The sequence below is a fragment of the Caretta caretta genome, chromosome 5, assembly GCF_965140235.1.
Source record: "Caretta caretta isolate rCarCar2 chromosome 5, rCarCar1.hap1, whole genome shotgun sequence".
Lineage (NCBI taxonomy): Eukaryota > Metazoa > Chordata > Testudines > Cheloniidae > Caretta > Caretta caretta.
In genome coordinates this window covers 93,698,278-93,720,050 of record NC_134210.1, presented here as the reverse complement: position 1 = coordinate 93,720,050, position 21,773 = coordinate 93,698,278, and positions in this window count along the sequence as shown.

Genomic DNA, 21,773 nt, shown 5'->3' with positions numbered 1-21,773 from the left:
CTTTGAATGTAAAAATGGAACTTTTTCTTCTCATGCCAAATGTAAATAATTTAACATCCATTTCCCATCCAGAGATTTTACCAGTTCAAAAGACTTTATATGAATCTTATCTGTATTATATTTCCTGCTGATTGGCAGTGCCTCACGCTTCAGTTTAAAAGCCAAAAATATGTTGGCTCTGAGTAGCAACAGGAAACGAACAACAAAGAAAACTGGGAAATAAACATAATGAGTAGTTATGAAGTGCTGAAAACTATACTTAGTGTTCCTCATTTCTTTAGGGCTTAGGTGCTGCCATATTGATTTATGTCTGGAAAGTATTTTATAGAAAAAGCATAACAAAAGCATTAGATTATTTGGTCAACAAGAAAACAGTTTACATTATCTTCAAAGCCTTCATCTATTCCTGACGTGACTGGTTCCATACTCCTTAATGCTGAGAACTATCTATGCTCTGGGTGAGGTTTACACTGTGTGTAGTAATTCACCATAAAAGATGATAAGCCCATGGAAGATCATGTATCTGCTATTCATGGCTGGCCAAGTGATTCAGCAGGAACCATGCCAAGCACTCTAACAAGCAGTGTGTGGTGGCTGTTAGGGTTGGATGCAGAGCTGATGTGCTTATCCACAACAGACAGTGTGGGTGGGAAAAAAGCAAGGTAACTTGCCCATTGCATGGAGCCATAATGAGATTACTTTGAAGAACTGTCTGAAAGCCACAAGTGATCCCAGACATTTAATAGGTCAGACTATTTTGAAGAGAAAAAGGAACAAGAAAAGAAATCTGCATCAACATTATGAAAAGAGGGGGAAGCTGGTGAGTGTTTAATCCCCAGTGCTTCACTTTGCATTGCAACATTTGTGGGAGGCAGGAGTTGCTCTGAAGTTCCCCCTTCAGGGTCACACGTCATATTGCAGCCACTCCCTGCTTTAGTCTGCCAGGACTGGCTGCCTGCTTGGGGCAGGTAGCCTATGCCTTAAGTTTGGCATCTGTCTCTGATCAAGCAATAAAACAGTAAATCAGGATTTGCTGTGTGTGCCTTTACCCTTCAGGTGCAAGCACATAGGGCAAGGCTCTGACGTGGGCGAGCCCTGAGGCACTCCTCTATTCCAGTCTCTCCCAGTCCCACCCCAATCAAAAGCAGGCAAGCTTGCTTAACTGGCCCACTGGTTCCTGATTGGTCAGTATATTTCCTCCTGGCCCTTCTAAACTTCTGGAGGACTGTCTTATTGGTCACCTGATCTGTGTAGATTTTCCTTGGTTTGGAAGTGTCAGGCTGCTGATGCCTCCAGCAGGGGGCAGAGAAGGCCCAATTGTTCTTACTGTGACAGTATCCTAACTATATAAATTACTGAGACAAGGCAGGTGAGGTAATATCTTCTATTGGTCCAACTTCTACTGGTGGCAGAGACAAGTTGTCGAGCTACACAGAACTCTTCTTCAGATCACAAAATCAATGAAAGTCATAACCCAGACATAAAAAGTTAAGAGACTAGAACATATTGCAAAACTGTTTGAAGGCTTATGTATGTTGTGCCACGACTGTACAGTGTGCTTTACAAAACAAAGAATAATAAACACAAAAGAACAAACCCTGCCCCCAAAAAACCTACAATGTAAAGGCCAGAATTGGTCAAATACAAGAGAACAAACAAAGTGTTGTATAGTCTTTAAAGCTGGCATACTCCATGGATCAGTGCACAGCTAAATTAGTCATGTCTTTTGAACCCACAACTGATGACATGCACTTTTTTGTGTCTCATAATCCCATCAAGCACCATGGTTTTACAGATATAGAATCTAGGATTCTTACACTGTGCTCTCAGAAGATCCTGGCATAGATATTTCCTATTCTCCTAATGATATCTTAGTCTTATTATAGGAGTCAGAAAGGCATGCCAACTCACAAAATAAAATTGAACACTATTTCTTCACAAACACACCAGTGCACATTGTTCCACACAACTCTGTCTGGCTTATGCAATTCCCTTAGGTTCGAGAGACATGATGACAGTGGGCCACTGTGAATTGCGGGCACCCCTACAGTTTGAGGATTCACAATTTGAGGGTCCCCAGCTGCCATTTGTAGCATATCTATGGACAGAGACCACAGACCCACCAATAAGTCATTTTATATCCCTGCATGCCCTGTTGATCCCACCTGATTTCTCTTTGTCCCTTGAGATGGAAGATTTTCTTGTCTCCCAGGGTATTCTCTCAGTCCCAGCATCAGCAATCAAGACTAAATTAGCAGTGAATTTAAACTAAATTAATGTAATTGCAACAATCTTTCTGTAAAGGTGTCAAAAACAGATTGTCCCAGCTACACCAGAAGATTAACAGTTTTCAGCTCCAGTTCAGGGTGGCTCATTAATGACAGAACGTTTTTGACAACTACTCCAAGGTTGAAACAACAGACTGGACTTCTACATAGAGTGCTTCCGCCGACATGCACGGGCTGAAATTGTGGAAAAGCAGCACCACTTACCCCATAACCTCAGCCGTGCAGAACACAATGCCATTCACAGCCTCAGAAACAACTCTGACATCATAATCAAAAAGGCTGACAAAGGAGGTGCTGTCGTCATCATGAATAGGTCGGAATATGAACAAGAGGCTGCTCGGCAGCTCTCCAACACCACTTTCTACAAGCCATTACCCTCTGATCCCACTGAGGGTTATCAAAAGAAACTACACCATCTGCTCAAGAAACTCCCTGAAAAAGCACAAGAACAAATCCGCACAGACACACCCCTAGAACTGCAACCCCAGGGGTATTCTATCTGCTACCCAAGATCCATAAACATGGAAATCCTGGACGCGCCATCATCTCAGGCATTGGCACCCTGACAGCAGGATTGTCTGGCTATGTAGACTCCCTCCTCGTGCCCTATGCTACCAGCACTCCCAGCTACCTTCGAGACACCACTGACTTCCTGAGGAAACTACAATCCATCTGTGATCTTCCTGTAAACACCATCCTGGCCACTATATACTTGTAGAAGCCCTCTACACCAACATTCCACACAAAGATGGACTACAAGCCATCAGGAACAGTATCCCCGATAATGTCGCAGCAAACCTGGTGGCTGAACTTTGTGACTTTGTCCTCACTCATAACGATTTCACATTTGGGGACAATGTATACCTTCAAATCAGCGGCACTGCTATGGGTATCCACATGGCCCCACAGTATGCCAACATTTTTATGGCTGACTTAGAAGAATGCTTCCTCAGCTCTCGTCTCCTAATGCTCCTACTCTACTTGCGCTACATTGATGACATCTTCATCATCTGGACCCATGGAAAAGAAGCCCTTGAGGAATTCCACCATGATTTCAACAATTTCCATCCCACCATCAACCTCAGCCTGGACCAGTCCACACAAGAGATCCACTTCCTGGACGCTACGGTGCTAATAAGCGATGGTCACATAAACATCACCCTATACTGGAAACCTACTGACCGCTATGCCCACCTATATGCCTCCAGCTTTCATCCAGACCACACCACACAACCCGTTGTCTACAGCCAAGCTCTACGATACAACCGCATTTGCTCCAACCCCTCAGACAGAGACAAACACCTGCAAGATCTCTATCAAGCGTTCTTACAACAACAATATCCACCTGCTGAAGTGAAGATCGACAGAGCCAGAAGAGTACCCAGAAGTTACCTACTACAGGACAGGCCCAACAAAGAAAATAATAGAACACCACTAGCCATCACCTTCAGCCCCCAACTAAAACCTCTCCAATGCATCATCAAGGATCTACAACCTATCCTGAAGGATGACCCATCACTCTCAAAGATCTTGGGAGACAGGCCAGTCCTTGCTTACAGACAGCCCCCCAATCTGAAGCAAATACTCACCAGCAACCACACAACACACAACAAAACCACTAACCCAGGAACCTATCCTTGCAACAAAGCCCATTGCCAACTCTGTCCGCATATCTATTCAGGGGACTCCATCATAGGGCCTAATCACATCAGCTACGCTATCAGAGGCTCGTTCACCTGCACATCTACCAATGTGATATGTGCCAGCAATGCCCCTCTGCCATGTACATTGGCCAAACTGGACAGTCTCTACGTAAAAAAATTAATGGACACAAATCAGACGTCAAGAATTATAACATACAAAAACCAGTCAGAGAACACTTCAATCTCACTCGATTACAGACCTAAAAGTGGCAATTCTTCAACAAAAAAACTTCAAAACAGACTCCAACAAGAGACTGCTGAATTGGAATTAATTTGCAAACTGGATACAATTAACTTAGGCTTGAATAAAGAGTGGGAGTGGATGTGTCATACACAAAATAAAACTATTTCCCCACGTTTATTTCCCCCCTGCCCCCACCCACTGTTCCTCACATATTCTTGTCAACTGCTGGAAATGGCCCACCTTGATTATCACTACAAAAGGTTTTCTCCCCCCCCCCCCCCCCGCCCGCTCTCCTGCTGGTAGTAGCTCACCTTACCTGATCACTCTCCTTACAGTGTGTATGGTAACACCCACTGTTTCATGTTCTCTGTGTATATAAATCTCCCCACTGTATTTTCCATTGAAGTATCTGTAATTATTCAAAGCTTATCATGAAAACTCTTCTCCTCAGGGAATGTTTCTTACTATATGTTTGTTCAGCACTTAGCACAATTAGGCACCAGTGTGAGTGGAACTTCTGAATGCCACTGTAATTTTACTAATTAATAAATCAAATATCATAGTATCTTCCCACTGAAGATTTCAAAGTGCTTTATAAACATTAGCTCGCTGCACCTCACAACAATCCTGGTAGCTAGGTAATGGGCATATATGGATAATTTCCTCCACCCCAAAATTGCAGCCACCTCTGGAATGGAACGCCGTAGCTGTTAACCATGCCTAGTAAAACTAAGCAGTTTAAGACTTGAGGAAAATAAGAATATTAGTTAAAAATAAAGGGAATTAGAAATACAAGTACACAAAAATTAATTACCCAAACGGAACATGGCCAGAGTACTACCCTATCCTGCTGAAACCCCCACAATAAACCAAAATTATATTCGGGGATCTTTTTTATCTGAAGGATGAATCTCTAGCAGGACAAGACTGCTTGCCTGGTGCATTATTTCCTGATTCCAGGAGAAGAGTGACATCTACTAATCACTAACACCACTTCTTGTAAATTAGCGGTTCACTGGAGGTCCTTCACTCGCCCAAAAATACTAAACTAGTCAAGTCCTGTTTCAGTTGTGAAGGCTGACAGGATCACTGCACAAACTGATGTTACACAGGTCATATTAACTAGTTTTCCTATACACTTCTCACCCTGATACAGAAATAAACAAAATGGAGGTTTTAATACCTGCAATGTTTGGTTTTTGGTCCAGTTAATCTAATCCAGTAATTTTCTTCACAGCCACACATTACTAGCCATCTTGGCTCTGCACCCTACTAGGAAAAGTCCAGTTACCCTTTTCTTAATGAAATCTTACCTGATTTCATGCAGTGAAAAGAAGGGAGGGATGTTACTTGAGATGAATGAGGGTTCCATGCCATTAATCAGTGTTTCACTCCTTTCTAGCATTTTTGTCTCCTGGATTAAACCCTGTGTCAGGTACCAAATTGAAGAAGCCTGTGGAGCTTTAATAGGCTAGGCTGCTAAAAAAGCCTATTTTGTTGTGAAAAGCAGTAATTCTCACACACACCCCTAAAATACCACATGTAAAATGGTATAGAAAAGGCCCTTTTAAAGAATCAGAATGAATACAGGCTAAGGGCTAAATTGTGCCTTTGAGGTTGCACTAAGGCATTGCAGAGCTGAAGTGGTGAAGCTGAAGTGGCCTGAGGTATTCTGCCTCCATAGGGCAGAGGTAGGCAGAATGCCTTGTGGCAGAACAACATGGGGAAACTCACTCAGCAACAGAGTTTAGCACATTTTTTTAAAAGGTGCAACATGTATTCCCAACTAGCAATAGTCTTCAAGCCCATGAAGGTGCCCTGATGGGGGATGGGGTAGAAGTGATTGTCCCAAATAATGAATTAGCCTCCCTCCCCACCTTCCAATTCATGAAATTAAAAAAAAATAAACTAGTTGAATTCTTTTTATTTGCCTTTTGGTTTTTGAGATGTTAGGGGTCACATTTCAAACTTTTCTTTGTAACTGTAAGAACCAGAAACTTCCTTAAAAAAAAACAAAACGCTGAGTCTCGTGTCATTAATTACATGATTTCTGGAGTTGGAGTTCTATGAAACTAAATACCACGAGAGTTGGCAACATTTGGACCATTGCCTCTTCTCCATTTGTTTTTATTTAATCTACATTAAATAAATAAAATTAATAGTATTTTATTTAAATTGTTCTTCGAAACAGGAAAAGGAGGGATAAATACATTTAAAATGTTAGTCCTGGGGCAATTATAAACAGGTCTAGAAACATGGATTAAAACAGACATTTAGGATTTCAGCCAAATAACCAGCAATATTTGCATGAAAATAGAGAACTGGAGTAAGTAAGGAATTGTCTAACTCAATAAAAATTTTCTATATTACAGGAGTGGCACTGGACTTGTGCATTGAGAATAGCTTCCACATAGGTCAATAACCTTTCTATCCAATATTAAATTAGTAGATTGTAATATATTTTTCTAGAAAAATCATATTACACCATCCTTGGAATTTCAGTGCAGTTTCAAAACTTACTACATTTTACTAAATTAAAGCTGCAGTTCATAATTGCCACTTATCTCTTCTGAGTCATGCTTTTCCATTCCTTTTGTGTAATCAATAGAAAGAGCTCATAACTGACTTATTTCAAGACACAGTGCAAACTTTAACCTTCTCATAGACAAAAATCTAGTGTGGTGTTGGAATGCATTGCTTTGCCTCCTTCTGATCTCATGGCTGGGTAGACTTTTTCTGAACACACACACAGACTGTAACGTAACTGCCTGCATTTAAGAGACGCTGAGCTTAATTTAAAGAAGTTAACAGCAAATAAGACATCCTATGTAGTCTTCTCTCATGTATGATTCTCTGTGTCTTATCTATAAGTACATCGCACATATATTATTGTTTTAGATAAAAACAAAGGAGTTTCTTCTCTTTGTATAGCTCTTTTTTAGTACAAATTCATCTTTAATATGTACACATTTTATTTTCAGCTGTCCTACTCTAGAAAACCTTCTGATTTTCTGCCATGTGCACGAGCAACTCTTCACTACAGCCCATAAAAGGGGCCAAGTCACCTCAATTTCTGAAAGAAGTGGGCAGGAAGCCCCAAAAGAGACAATTGCTCTGGAAAAATCAAGGGCTGTTTTTAATGGCCAGCGTGTTCCACTGGAGGAAGCGCCAATCGGGTGACCTGACCCCTGTTACTGAACTTCAGGCAATTTTGTACTCTAGTGATCATTCTAGTAAACAGAGATTTAGCTTGATAAGCCCCTGTAGTCACAGGACAAACACTCGTATGCCATGCTCCTGAAGAGTTACATAGAATCCAGTAAATAACCTCTAACTGTGCTCCTACAGTTTCACAATTGAAAGCAATATAGATGTGAATTTAAAAATTTTGCTGTATGGTTACTTGATTGCTATCAGAACCAGGGAGGATAATTACAAAACATTGCACTGCCACTTAAGAAAACCAAAAACATTTACTTTATATGAAAGGTGTAGGTCATCTTTAACTCTCTGACACTGTCCCGGCAGTAAAAGGGTGTTCTTAAATTGTTCTTAATTGAAAAATTGGAAGCTAGGAAAATTCCAAACAAAAGCTACACACTCACTACAGAGTTACCCTCCTGGGTCTGGCTTCATTAGATTAACAGATTTGAAGGGCACAAGGGACCACTATGATCATTTAGTCTGACCTCCTGTTTATACAGACCATAGAATTCCATCAATCAGTCCTTGCATTAAACCCATAACTTCTGGTTCAGCTAAATTTTCCCTTTTAGACATGCATGAATAAAAGGTAGTTGCAAACTAACTATATTGGAACTTCAACCAAAGTGTTATCCTCAGGTTTAGTTGCTCCTGGATTCTTTCCCCCAGAACGTATCTGTCCCAACCTATACCTCCATTGCCCAGAGGGCTATTCACATCTTCTTTATATCCGGCGAGGGTTTAACCAGCCACATCTGCCCCAGTGATTCAGCAGTAATTAACCATCTCCCTGCAGTGTCCCAACACCTGTTAGCAGGTTGGGAAATTAAGAGAATCTTGCCACCATTAAGCATTCAGTGAAAACATACCAATAGACATAAATACTACTCCCAAGACTCCATGTTCCTATTAGGCACTAAGTACAACACTAAATGCTTCTACTTGCATCCTTTACTTGGATGTATAAAAACCCTACCACATTGGCTAGGGAAGAACAAGCTTCAGTTCCTAGACTCAGGTTCTCAGTAAACCAACTCCCAATTTGTTCAATTTTCCTTTGTATTAGTGTATATTCCAGACTGATCTGTATCATGAGATTAGGAGGGCCCTTACAAGAAGAGAAGAGGATTTCTTCATGATCCATTTTCTCCATGAACATAGCATAGTTCTGGAGAGATCTTGCTAGAGGCAAGATTTTAGGACATCCAAAGTATCTCTTCTTACTTTTCATAGACTGTGTAGTGGCGTTTTCTCTGCAGGCTGCTTTTTTGTATGTACGTGAGAAACTCCTTCTCAAGAACCCTGGAATGTCCATGAATACTTGTGCCTCCTCACTACAGTCCTGCTCTGCATGATATGGATGCAATATCCAAGACTAGACACCCTTAAAGGACCAAATTTGTGACACTATGCAATGATGGGAAAAATAAAAAAAGGTAAAAACAATAATGTAACCTCTAATATATATATTTAGTTTATTTTAGCCTGAAGGTTACTTACATAAAAATCACACTTGATACAATAACTTGTCCTGAGGACACTTAACATACAACCAGAAGAGCATTGGCATAAGAGAATCATTTCTTTCCAAATAAATACAATTGGCCATATTTTAAAAACTCACAAAGAGAGATGATCCTGACAACATGAAGGTACTTGTTTTTACAATTACACACCAGGCCATTGGGGCAGGGTCCTTCCTGTCAACCATGCTATAACCACTCCGGGAGTATTCATCCTAGTGAGATTTATGGTTGACCCTACAGAAAGAAGATTTTTTTTAAAGAAAGTACACACAAACAGCTGCCTATCAGACTACTTGTTTATTTACAAAGAATGAATGGAGAATTCAAATAATGACATGACTTAAATTAAACATCCTAAACTTCTAAATTCTAAACTCCATTTCTAATTTTGCCTTTCCCTTATTATTTTTCCAAGCCCCACCATTTTAGTTATATTCCTTCTGTTAGAGTACTGAACAATGGGTGGCCCTTCCCATTGGTTTTGAGGCATGATCTAAGCTTGGAGTGTGGTCACAAAGCACTAAGGACCCTGTCTATAATGCACTTTCTCAATAGTCCTAGAATCAGAAATCCACAAGAAAGGGAGTATTCAATATAGACATACAATATAGATACTTTATGATTCTGAAGTTGTACCAAAACACTAGAGAGTGGTATGGAAAGAGTGACAGTAAAAAGCTCAGAAACTTCAGCAGGCCATTAAATAAATATTTATCATCCCCCCCCCCCTCTGGCCCCCACCCCAAGAGATATGAGTAAGCCAGACATTTCAGAGAAGCAATTATTTCCAGCCACTATTTAATTTTCTTCCGTATCTCAGGATTGTTTAGATATATGTTGAATGGATACGAAGAGCTATTTCTCATATTGAATACAAAAACTGTCTATTACATCCCATCCCATTACACATTCCATTCTTTGCAGGATTTTATTTAACGAAAGTACATTGCAGAGAAGAGAGCCTTTAGGGTACGGTATATTTCAAAACACAATTAAAATAAACTCTTCAAGTGGAAATGTAAAATGTATTTGTATTCTATTAAAGCCTTTGGCCTTATCAACTGCAGCACACTATATAACAAGGTCATTAGTAACAAGTCACATACAATGGAGAACATACATCAGCAGCAGAAAAACAAACATCAGTCCAAAACATCACAATAACTTCCTGTACCTGCTCTTGTTTGCTTGCTGAGCTCTCAAACATTGTGAGTCGCTGAAATACATAAAAGTGTAACAGCTTGAGTCAATATTTGCCAACCAAAGTGAGCGATTCTATTTAGCACGGTGACTGGACATCTTGAACAAATACATCTTCATGTACACAGCATAACAACTGCAGTCCAGCCTGCAAAACAACAAGAGAGGGCTAGCCATTCGGAGAATGGAATTTGTCTGGGAAAAGCTCAGTAGAAATTGACTGATGTCAAGCTTCCACACACAAATAAAACATGTTCATTCTGCAACAAAATCAGGATGATGCTATAGTAAATTTGTGGTGTGGCCATTGCTATTGTTTTTGTGGAGTTTCCTTTTGGTTTTGGATTTCAGGGAATGTAATGCCCTGCAAATATAAAACCTCCTTATGAGGTCAGGTTTCCTTTTGACTATGTTCTCCCCTTCTCCCCACCCCCAAAGAGTAGCTTATTATATGGATTGTCTGATTGATTCATAAAGAAAATGATTACTTTTACGTATTACCACTCTGCCTCTTCGGGCAGGAGAGAGGAGAGGAAACACCTGCTGCCACCTCTGCTACTCCCAAGAGAAAGAAAGGCCTTACTGCTGCTACTGCTGGACAAAGAAGTGGTGTCCAGGTGGCCTTTCCTCCCTCAATGGGATGGGAGAGTTTCCTTCATTTAGCACCACTCTAGGTCAAGAGTGGGTCAGTGGTACAGGGTTAGGGCTGCCGGGGTGGAGCCATAGCAGACCCCACCCACTGGGCTGAATCTTATTTTACTCAGTCACAACTCCCATTAACGTCTGTGGAAGTTTTGCCTGAGCCAACAGTGGACTGAACAAAAAATGTAAGTTCTTCAGGCTTTGGACCATGTGCAATACCAAAAATTGGCGCCACCTATGTGTCTGAAAGGATAGTAGTAGTGGCCTCCACACAAGATGGCTGCTCTGCCAGCATACTGCTCTCCTTCAAAGGCTGACTTAGAACAAACATATGTATAATGCACCTGTTCTAGAAGAGGCATGGAGTGAGTAAAATGGAAGGGGTTTTTTTAGCATTATGCACCAGTTAAGCAAATATGCCTTTTATAATCTAGAATATCAGAAACACATTTCATGACCACAGTACATTCCATGTATTTGCCAGAATAAACACAACATCATGATCCTCAGATGCTCCAGCAACAGAGATCAATTTGCTTAAAGTATATGGAATTTCATGCAACTTTTTACTGTATCAAAGATCCAAATGCAAAATCCAGCACTCAGGCACAACACACACATTTGTGCTACTCAGAGTCCATAAAGTACAAGACGCTCATCGCAGCTTTTTAATCGCTGATGGACATTAGGAATAATATTTTTCATTTAATAAATCAACCCAAGTTTGGTTACATAGAAGCTACCAATAGAAATGGAGGCTATTTTTATTTGAGAATTCCCTGTGAGAGAAAACACAACTGAGTGGAAGCAGATTATACAAAATGTGAGGGGGCTTTAGCATTTGGTGACACATGGAATGCCTCTGTGAAGACATAGGCATGTGACACTCAGTTTTTCAGCTCAGGCATATCATCTAGGCTGTGGGTTATCATGGCTGAAAAGCCAGCCTGTGAATGATATACATTTCATTTCACTAAGCAGCATGCAACATAATACAAAATTATGCTGCTTGAACTGTAAAATGTTGCAATATATATTGGACTTGTATAATGTAGTATAGTAAGAATGAGGACATATTCATTTAGTCCCATCCCCAACCACCACATCTATAGTGCAAAGAACATACTAACCCATGTGTTTGAAGGAGTGAGATATACAAGCACGGAGTAGGAATATTGGTCTTTTTCAGAAGCATGTGATTAGTTAAACCATGTCTCTATATATTATATATGAGAGATTTTAGCCCTGTGCATCAGTTATTTGCGTACTCCTGTGTGACACAAACATATTGAAGATATGACTGCAACAGATTTGAAAGGAATGATGTTCTTATGACTGAAGCGTAAGATTGAGTCAGAGATCTTGGGGATTTTCCTGCCTTTGTCACATATTTAGCGTGTAACAGTGGACAAATAATTTAATGTCTCTATGCCTCACTTTCTTCATCTCTATAATGGGGATACTATTATTTCAGATGGAAGTTTTCAAATTGATTAATATTTGCAAAAATGCTTTAAGAACATCAGATGGAATCCTTTAGAGCAACAAAAGGAATTATTTTTGGATTATTGTGCTGTATGCAATTAGTTAAATTAAAAGACAATGATTAGAGACAAATAATACAGAAAATACTTGCAAGTAGGGTACCTGATTGCTCCAGCAAAAACGTATATGCATATCATACAACTACATGTACAAGCACTTGCTAATACAACTATATGTCAATTTCCCAATTTGTGCATGTGACTGAATTCTGCAGGTGCACTTTCGTGTGCATAGTTTGTGTGTCTGCAATTGAAAATGTGGCACTCTATATAGATGCAGTTGGCTAAACTGTGTAGAACCAAACTTCTGCCCTAGATTGTTTATTCCTCATGATGTACAAGCTAATCTGAGTCACATTTCTTATCTCTACCATATAGCTAGTGAAGCAATAGCTAAGGATTATGCCTACAGTAGACAAGACATGTACAGTATGGGTTATACCCTAACCATATTCACCCCAGGGCTTGAATTAAGATACAAATATTCTAATGCAAACAGAGCAGTATACAGGATCAGTTATGGTGCTCTTGGAGTCCATGGAGATACATCAATAGTTTCCCTTCTGGATGGAGCCCTTAACCCTTAGAACACTGGACTTTTCCAAACTGACAGCCAAATGATTGCTTAGAGGAACACACATTTCATAATCTATATATAACCAATCTCTGAAGGACAAAAATGAAATTTGTACTCATTAAAATTATAACGTGTCCATTCGATCACACGGCACACTGCAATCTGAAAGGTTGATTACATCTTGGAAGTTCTGTACATGTCATAGTAACAGCAGGATTTGTAGATGTATTCAACTTTGTCAGCAGGAATAGAACTTACTGCTGCCTTCAGGATGCAGTGATTTATGGGCACTCTCTCTCTCTCTTTATACAAAATGCTTCCATTTTTTAAGATCAACCAAATACATTCTATATGAAGAAGTCACAGTGGTGAAGCGTCTCTGTTAGACAGATTTCTTGTTTGTGAGATGCCTGGCCTCTTTCTGTGAAGGAGAGGGCACCTTGTGCTGGCCCACACACAAAGCAACAGTCACAATTTCAGTAGGAACAAGAGTCAAGAACTCACCTCTGGCTAAATTACTATTAGTGCAAGATCCTCTGTTTGTATAAATCAGTGTATTTATTATTTATATTACCATAGCACATTGGTAGTCCATTGGCTGCAGTGAAGAATCACTGATTTACATAAGCAAATAATCTGGCTTTTAAAGTTTTCATTCTATTTAACTTTGTTCTCTGCTATCCTCTACCACATTTAAAAATGCCAGGTGTCCACTTGTTATCAGAATGGACACTCACTCGCATGCTTAAATCAAGCATACATCTTCAGACTTAAGATCAGAAGGGACCATCATAATTATCTAGTCTGATCTCCTCAACATTGCAGACAGAGAACTTCACCCACCCACTCCTGTAATAGGCTCCTAACCTCCGGCTGAGTTACTGAAGTTCTCAAATCATGATTTAAAGACTTCAAGTTACAGAGAATCCACCAGTTGCACTAGTTTAAACAGGCTAGTGACCCATGCCCCATGCTGCAGAAAATTCCTTCTCGACCCCAAATACGATGATCAATTAGATCCTGAGCATGTGGGCAAGACCCACCAGCCAGACACATGGAAAAGAATTCTCTATAGTAACCCATCTAGTGTCCTATCATCAGCCATTGGAGCTATTTGCTGCTAGCAGTAGCAGATTGGTTACATGCATTGTAGGCAGTCTCATCATACTTATCCATAAACTTATCAAGCTCAGTCTTGAAGCCAGTTAGGTTTTTTTTAGTCCCACTGTTCCCCTTGGAAGGCTGTTTCGGAACTTCACTCTTCTGGTGGTTAGAAACCTTTGTCTAATTTCAAGCCTAAACTTGTTGATGGGCACTTTATAGCCATTTGTTCTTGTGTCCACATTGGCGCTTAATTTAAATAACTCCTCTCCCTCCCCGGTATTTATCCTTCTGATGGGTTTATAGAGAGCTATCAGATATCTCCTCAGCCTTCTGTTGGTTAGGCTAAACAAGCCAAGCTCTTTGAGTCTCCTCTCATAAGGTAGAATTTCTATTCCTCAGATCATCCTAGTAGCCCTTTTCTCTGCACCTGTTCCAGTTTGAATTCATCTTCCTTAAACATGGGAGACCAGAATTGCCCACAGTTTTCCAGATGAGGTCTCATCAGTACTTTGCATAATGGTACTAACACGTCCCTGTCTCTACTGGAAATACTTCTCCTGATGTATCCTTGGACTGCATTAGCCTTTTTCACAGCCTCATCTGTTGGTGGCTCATAGCCATCCTGTGATCAAACAATACACTCAGATCTTTCTCCTCCTGTCATTTCCAACTGATACGTTCCCAGCTTATAGCAAAAATTCTCATTGGTAGTCCCTAAATACACAACCTTGCACTTTGCACTATTAAATTTCATCCCATTTCTTGTAAACTGGAGTCATCCAGATCATCTTGTCTAATATTCTGGTCCTCCTCCATATTGCCAATACCTCCCAACTTTGTGTCATCTGCAAATTTTATTAGCACACTCCCACTTTTTGTGCAAAGTTAAATAAGAAAATGTTAAATAAGACCAAGACCAAATGCTTTGTAGGATTGGGGTCTAGATTTGAAAAACTCACTACCTTGCTCAAAATGTACGACTTCATTACCTTGCTCAAGCAACTACAGCCAGTGCATGATCATATTGAACAATTCTCTATCTGCTGCTGCTGGCCCATTCCTAGTTTAAACAATTTCACACAAATGTCTTCACATACAACCAGGATTTGTCATACCCTGCGCCAAATTCTTCCCTGTTGTGATTCCACTGAAGTGAATTATTTTGGTCCAATGTGTGTGAAGAGATATTTCCATGTGATATTTTCCTCTTGTTTAAAATGCATTTATTATTTCACTGATAACTTCAAGTCATCAAAAGTTTCACTCTATTCAGAACCCTTCATTCCCCCACTTTCTAAGTGTTTTAATTTTCCATGCCTGTCATCTCAAGCCATTTCAAGTCCTGCAAAGCAGCATGGGGAAAGGAAAATATATATATTGTATATTATATATGATGGCTGATCTCTATTATAACATTTTGTTTTCAGTGCTGCGAAGGATCTCAAGGCTGTGGATAAATATAATTCTATAGAATCATGATCTGGCAAACAAGTACTTTTTGTATTAGGCTACATAGACAGATTCCTAGTTAAAACTGGAATGTGGAAATGTTCAACATTTGAATCCATGTATAAACCTACACAAATAAAACAACCACTTTGCAAATGACACGGTAAAGATTATTCCCACAAGCACTTCCTTTCCAGTTTTAAACAGAGTATGCTTTTTTACATTTTACCATACCTTTTTAAAGGAAAGTAGGGAAAACTCGCTCTGCGACAATTGACCTAAAGTATATATGAGGATGGCTGAAGCAGTTCAAATAAAGTAATTAGAGCTGGTTGGATAGTAAAGAAACTATTTTTCACATTTATTTAACTGTCTAAGTCCCAAGGTCAATTTGCTATTTTTGGCATTTATTATTTTTCATAATTCATGAGAATTCAGATAACTGACAGGTATTTGTAACAATACTGGTCAATTCTGAAGTTTTCACAAATTTTAATATAAATGATGAATAGTAAAAATTGGGTCACATTTTATATTTAAATAGATTTATAAATAGATCATAAAAGTTCATTAAATGATAATGTTTTAACAAATGGTTAATCAGTTGTTACGTATTGTTAGATTCTGACATGTCAATTGGTTGTTTATAACTATGGCTTGTAACCATCTATAACACTTTCTACAGACATGCAGGTATAACAGTCTATTAGGTCTGTAACGTGATCATAAGATCTGTTAATAATGAATCCATTGTAAGCTTTTTATAAATATACCTTTAATAAAAAGCGTGACCAAAATTTTGTTTTATGCCGCTTGTTATTTTCTCATTTATAGTTACTGTTACCCATTCAGATAGCAGAAACAATCCCATGTGACCTAGGTGACCAACCGCACAACAGGAACAAATATAAAATAGGCAAAGTGGACAGTTCATAATTCATAGATTCCAAGGTACCACTGTGATCATCTAATCTAACCTTCCATATAACATTGGCCATAGAACATCCCTAAAATAATTCCTAGATTATGTTTCAGAAAAACATGCAATTTTGATTTAAAAATTGGCTATCATGGAGACTCCACCATGACACTTGGTCAGTTGTTCCAATGGTTACTCTCCATTAAAAAATTATGCCTTATTTCCAGTCTGAAATTGTCTAGCTTCAACTTCCAGCCATTGGATTGTGTTATCTATTTCTCTTCTGGATTGAGGAGCCCATTATTAAATACTTGTTCCACATGTAGATAAGCTTAATAGATTTGGCTCCTTGAGTCTAACAAAATGTTTGATGGATGATTTGATTACAGTCTATCACTATACGGCATGTTTTCTAATCTAACAATCATTCTAGTGGCTCTTCTTTGAATCGTATCCAAGTTATCAATATCCTTCTTGAATTGTGGACATCAGAAGTGGATGCAATATGTCAGCAGCAGACACAAGAGTGCCAAATACAGAAATAAAATAACCTCTCTACTCCTATTTGAGAGTCTTCTGTTTATGCATTAGACCTTTTGGCCACAGTGTACCCTGGGAGCTCATGTTAAGCTGATAATCTACCATGACCCCTAAATCTTTTTCAGAGTCACTGCTTCCCAGGATAGAGTCCTCCATCCTTTAAATATGGCCTACATTCTTTATTCTGAGACGTACACATTTAAATTTAGCACATATTGTTGCTTGAACCCATCTTACCAAGTGATGCAGATTACTCTGTATCAGTGACCTGTCCTGTTCATTATTTATAACTTCTCTAATCTGTGTCATACGTAAGCTTTATCAGTGATTTTTTTATGTTTTCTTCCAGGTCATTAATAAAAATGTTAATAGCCAATCCTTGAGGGACCCAAATAGGATTGTTCAATGAGGATTCCCCATTTAAAATTACGTTTTAAGAGCTATCAGTAAACCAGCTTTCAATCCATTTAGTGTGTGCCAGGTTAAGTTTATATCTTTCAAGTTTTTTAATCAAAATGTCATGTGGTACCAAGTCAAATGTATTAAACTTGTAAGCTCATCAAAAAAGATATCATGATAGTTTGACAGGATCTATTTTCTATAAACCCTTGTTGATTGGCATTAATTAAATTACCCTCCTTTAAATCTTTATTAATTGAGTCCCATATCAGCTGCTCCTTTGATAGGGATCAATATCAGACTGACAGGCCTATAATTACCTATGCCATCCTTTTTACCCTTTTTATATATTGGCACAGCATTAACTTTCTTTCAGTTTTCTGGAACTTCCCCAGTCAGTGTTCCAAGACTTTTTGAAAATCAAATTAAAGTTTCAGTGAGCACATAAACCCGTACTTTTAAAATTCTTGGATGCAAGTTGGCTGGACCTGCTGATTTTAAAATGTCTAACGTCAGTAGCTGCTATGTAACATCTTCCTGAGGTACTAGTGGAATGGAAAGAGAGTGTTATATATGACTACATCTGCACATTTGTTTTTTCCCAGATATAGGACAGAAATATGTATGAAACACTTCAGTCTTTTCTGCATTATTATCGATAATTCTCCCACTTCCGTCTGGCAATGCATGAATAACATTGTTAGGATTCCTTTTGTTCCCACTATACTTTAAAAATACCTTCTTATTGTCCTTATCTCTGCTGGCCATAGATTTCTCCTTGTGTCCCTTTACTTCCCTTATCAATTTCATACAATTCCTAGCTTCTGATTGAGATTCATTACTGTCAACTTACCCTTGCTTCCATTTGTTATATATTATTTTGCCTTAACTTCCCCTATAAACCAGGCTGTTTTTCAATTAGTATGGTCTTCTTCCTCAACTGGGGATTGTGGCTTTTGGGGCATCTAGTAAAGCGCTCTTAAACAATTCCCAATTATTATTCAAGTTCATCTGATTAAAGTTCTTCCCAGATGACCTGGCTCATAATTGTTTTCAGCTTTGTGAAACTGGTCCTTTTAAAGCACCAAGTGTATATATCACTGATCTAGACTTTATTCTGTAAACAACCAATAGTCTGATAATTGTTGTACCAAATTATTCAGCAAATACCTACATATTTCAAAATACACTAAGAAAATTAGCATCAATCTGCAAGCAGAAAGTCTGTCTTAATTCATACAAATATTATTTGAAACAAATAAGTCAACCGACCAATAAGATCAAAAGTAATAATAGAAACGAGGCTCAAAACAAACCTTTTAGAGACATAAAAGGTTTGTGTCTCTTCCCATTGGTTTTCATTTTTTGCATCTCTCTGCACCTTCAGCTTTCATCAAGCACCAGAAACAGAAATGCCAACATATGATGAAAAAAAGGAAGTTCCTGTGAAATTTCCAGCCAAATTTTGTAGACTCATGAGGTTTGGATAAGGTACAGCTAATAATCTGAACGTCTATATGCATTTCATCCTTTAAAAACTTTGAGACTCACCTATTGCTACTCTTTTTTTTCCTCCATGCTGCTTGCCTGCCTGCCTATTAACCAATAAGCCCAAAAGGCCTGAATTGCATTTGCATCGATTCTGGGGAACAGTTTTGGAAAGGAAGGCAGGTGAATGTGAAAGCATCAGCAGCAAATGGAAGCAGGTGGGAAGGAAAACCCAGAATAGTGGCTTACCAGCTGTCATGCATTTAGAAGCTGTGCCAGCCAGCTTAGGGGAGGAGCCGCAACAGAGTGCCAGCTTTGCATGCTGGAGGAGAGGCATGCCAGCTGGCAAGGAAAAGAGGAGGGAAACGTTGGGCCTCTCGGGCAGGACGATGGCAGGCAGGAGGAGGAGGAACTGCAGAGTCAGCCAAGGAGAGCTGTTTCTGAGGCTCCACTTTAGTGGTACATCAAGACTAAAGGGTGACGAATAATGGATGGGAGGCATGCAAAATTTTCGGGCCCGCTGTTTGGCAGCATTATGTAGAGAGACAGCTTTATCTCTCTGCCTCACACACACACCATTGCAACAAACAAGCATATCCATGTCATATCCTCAGTGCTTGTACATATTATCTTACCTATCCTACACCTCAAACCCTCCACCCACCTTTTTTTCGGGGGTGGGGGGGAGGAGGGTGCTGCCAGAGAGAATAGCTGAGTGATTGAAGCTTCAAATTTTGACTCCCTTAACCCAGAGGTTCAAATCCCAGTAAGGTTGGCACAGCCTTTTGTCCTTCCAAGGTAGATTAGGTGTAGATTAGTTTGTGTAAAGGTCTTTCAGATAAGACCTTCAAAATCATAACTATGCATAGTCATTAAAGACCCTCTCTCAACTTTGTGGCATTCCACAGATTCATTTATCCATCCATCCAAGTACCTATATAGCCCTCCCCACCAAAGAAACCAGGCCCTTCAGAGTTCTTGAGCCAAAATATTCCATCTTGAATCAAAATACCTTCCAAAGGTCAGTTTGGTCACCCTCCTAGAGCTCACAGATACACACTTTGAGTTTGGTAGGGGAACTAAGTTACCTGATGTTGCCATGAAGCTTCTCCCTTCAACCATGTGGCACTCTTTAAAGGATGAAGGCCTCAACCCTGAAAACATCTTGTTTAAATTGACCATTTATGTGACAAAATGTTTTCTACATGGCTGTTTTTGTAGCTGTTGGGGGCAGGATTTGCAAAAGCACTCAACACTGGTTTAAATCTGCTTCCTTTGAATGGCTTTGAAAATCCCAGCTCCCATCTTTATATTGCCCAACTGCTATTTACTAAAGTTTCTATTTTTAAAAAAATGTACAATATTTTTGTTTAGATGGAAATAATGAATTTGATTCAGACACCAAATATATTAGATTTAATTCAAACGGTTATATTCAAACCAATAAGGCCTATTGACACTCCAACTTTGCAGGCAGACTCTGTATTTGATAACACCGAGCTGTTCATAAAATATCCTCCATTAAGTCAGTCAAAGGTATTTTCAAAATAAAGGCCCAGTAAACATTTTGACTGAATAAAAAGATTCACTTCATGAATGTAATGTTGATATTGCAATGTTTTCCCTAAATATTATCCATTTACAATAAGCAGGCTCTTTTTTGCAAAGGTTTTAATAAAACTTCATGTGTCAGATGAAAATGAAGGATTATTCTACCCCATCTCTTAATTTTACCCACCACTCAGTGAGTTATTCTTACAGCTGGCATTTCAAATGTATTAGTAGAATTTATCACTCAAAGGCTTATACAAGGACTAAATTACACTAATGAATTGACTATGAATTTGAAGCCTAACATGAGGCCAAATATTTTCTGGCTCCATTTCTGTATCTCAGCAAACTGCTTAATTTTCTCCCTACTTATCCATTACTGCTAAATTGTCTTGCTATTATTGTACAAAATTGCAGCAAACACTAGCTTGCCCTAAGGCCTAGACTGAACGAAGTGGAATAAGGATGCTTGCCATGAGACTGGCAAGGTCTGAAACCTGTCATCTACTAATTTTGCTGAACTGAAAAAGCAAGTGGAAGATAATATTCTACACCATCTTCTTCAATTCTATTCAACAGTCGGTAAGTTATTCTTACAGCTGGCATTTCAATTGTATTAACAGAATTTATTACTCAAAGGCTTATGCAAGGGCTGAGTTACATTAATGAACTGACTATGCATTTGAAGTCTCACATGAGGCCAAACATGTTCTGGCTTCCTTTTTTGGTACCTCAGCAAACTGCTTAATTTTCTTCCTACTCATTCATTATTGCAGAATTGTCCATCTATTGTAGAAATGCCTGCTAGCAATGTTACAGGAAAGAGTCTGTGAGTGTTTTCGTTATATACTCTTATTGTCTGGGTGCTTTATCTAGATAGACAAAAAAAAATCACCAGAATTTCGAACTCAAGGTCTCAAGCAGCATTTTTGTCACTTTGCTGTGTGTAAATTTCTATTTGGAAATTACAGTGGAAATATTGTGTGTGTGTGTGTACAGTGAAATCGACATTTACAGATACAGATCTGATCTTCAAAACTACTTATGAGCATGTGCAAGAAAAGCATTCAGGCAGACTTTTATTGTGTCTGTGGCTTTTTGCTCAGCAACAGCAAGTCATAGACACAAGAAAATCTTTTATAATGATTGCGATGCTGGGGTATCTCCTTATGAAGTATCTGAAAATTATTACGAACCGTTCTCCCAATACAATAAGCTTGGCACAGCTCTTCGGTATTCTAAAAAGATTTGGGAAAAATATAATGCTTCATTCAGAAAGCTGATGGACGCTGTATCCTCAGGGGTTCTAAAAGAAAGGAGGACTGGAAACTTCATAAAAAATGTAAAAGCTCTTGCGGGTGACTTTTTGAAAAATTCTTCAATTTTTCCAGAGGGTGGCTCTGAGCAGGCGTGACTAGTCGTGGAAAGGGGCCCAGGTAAAACGGGCAGCCTCAA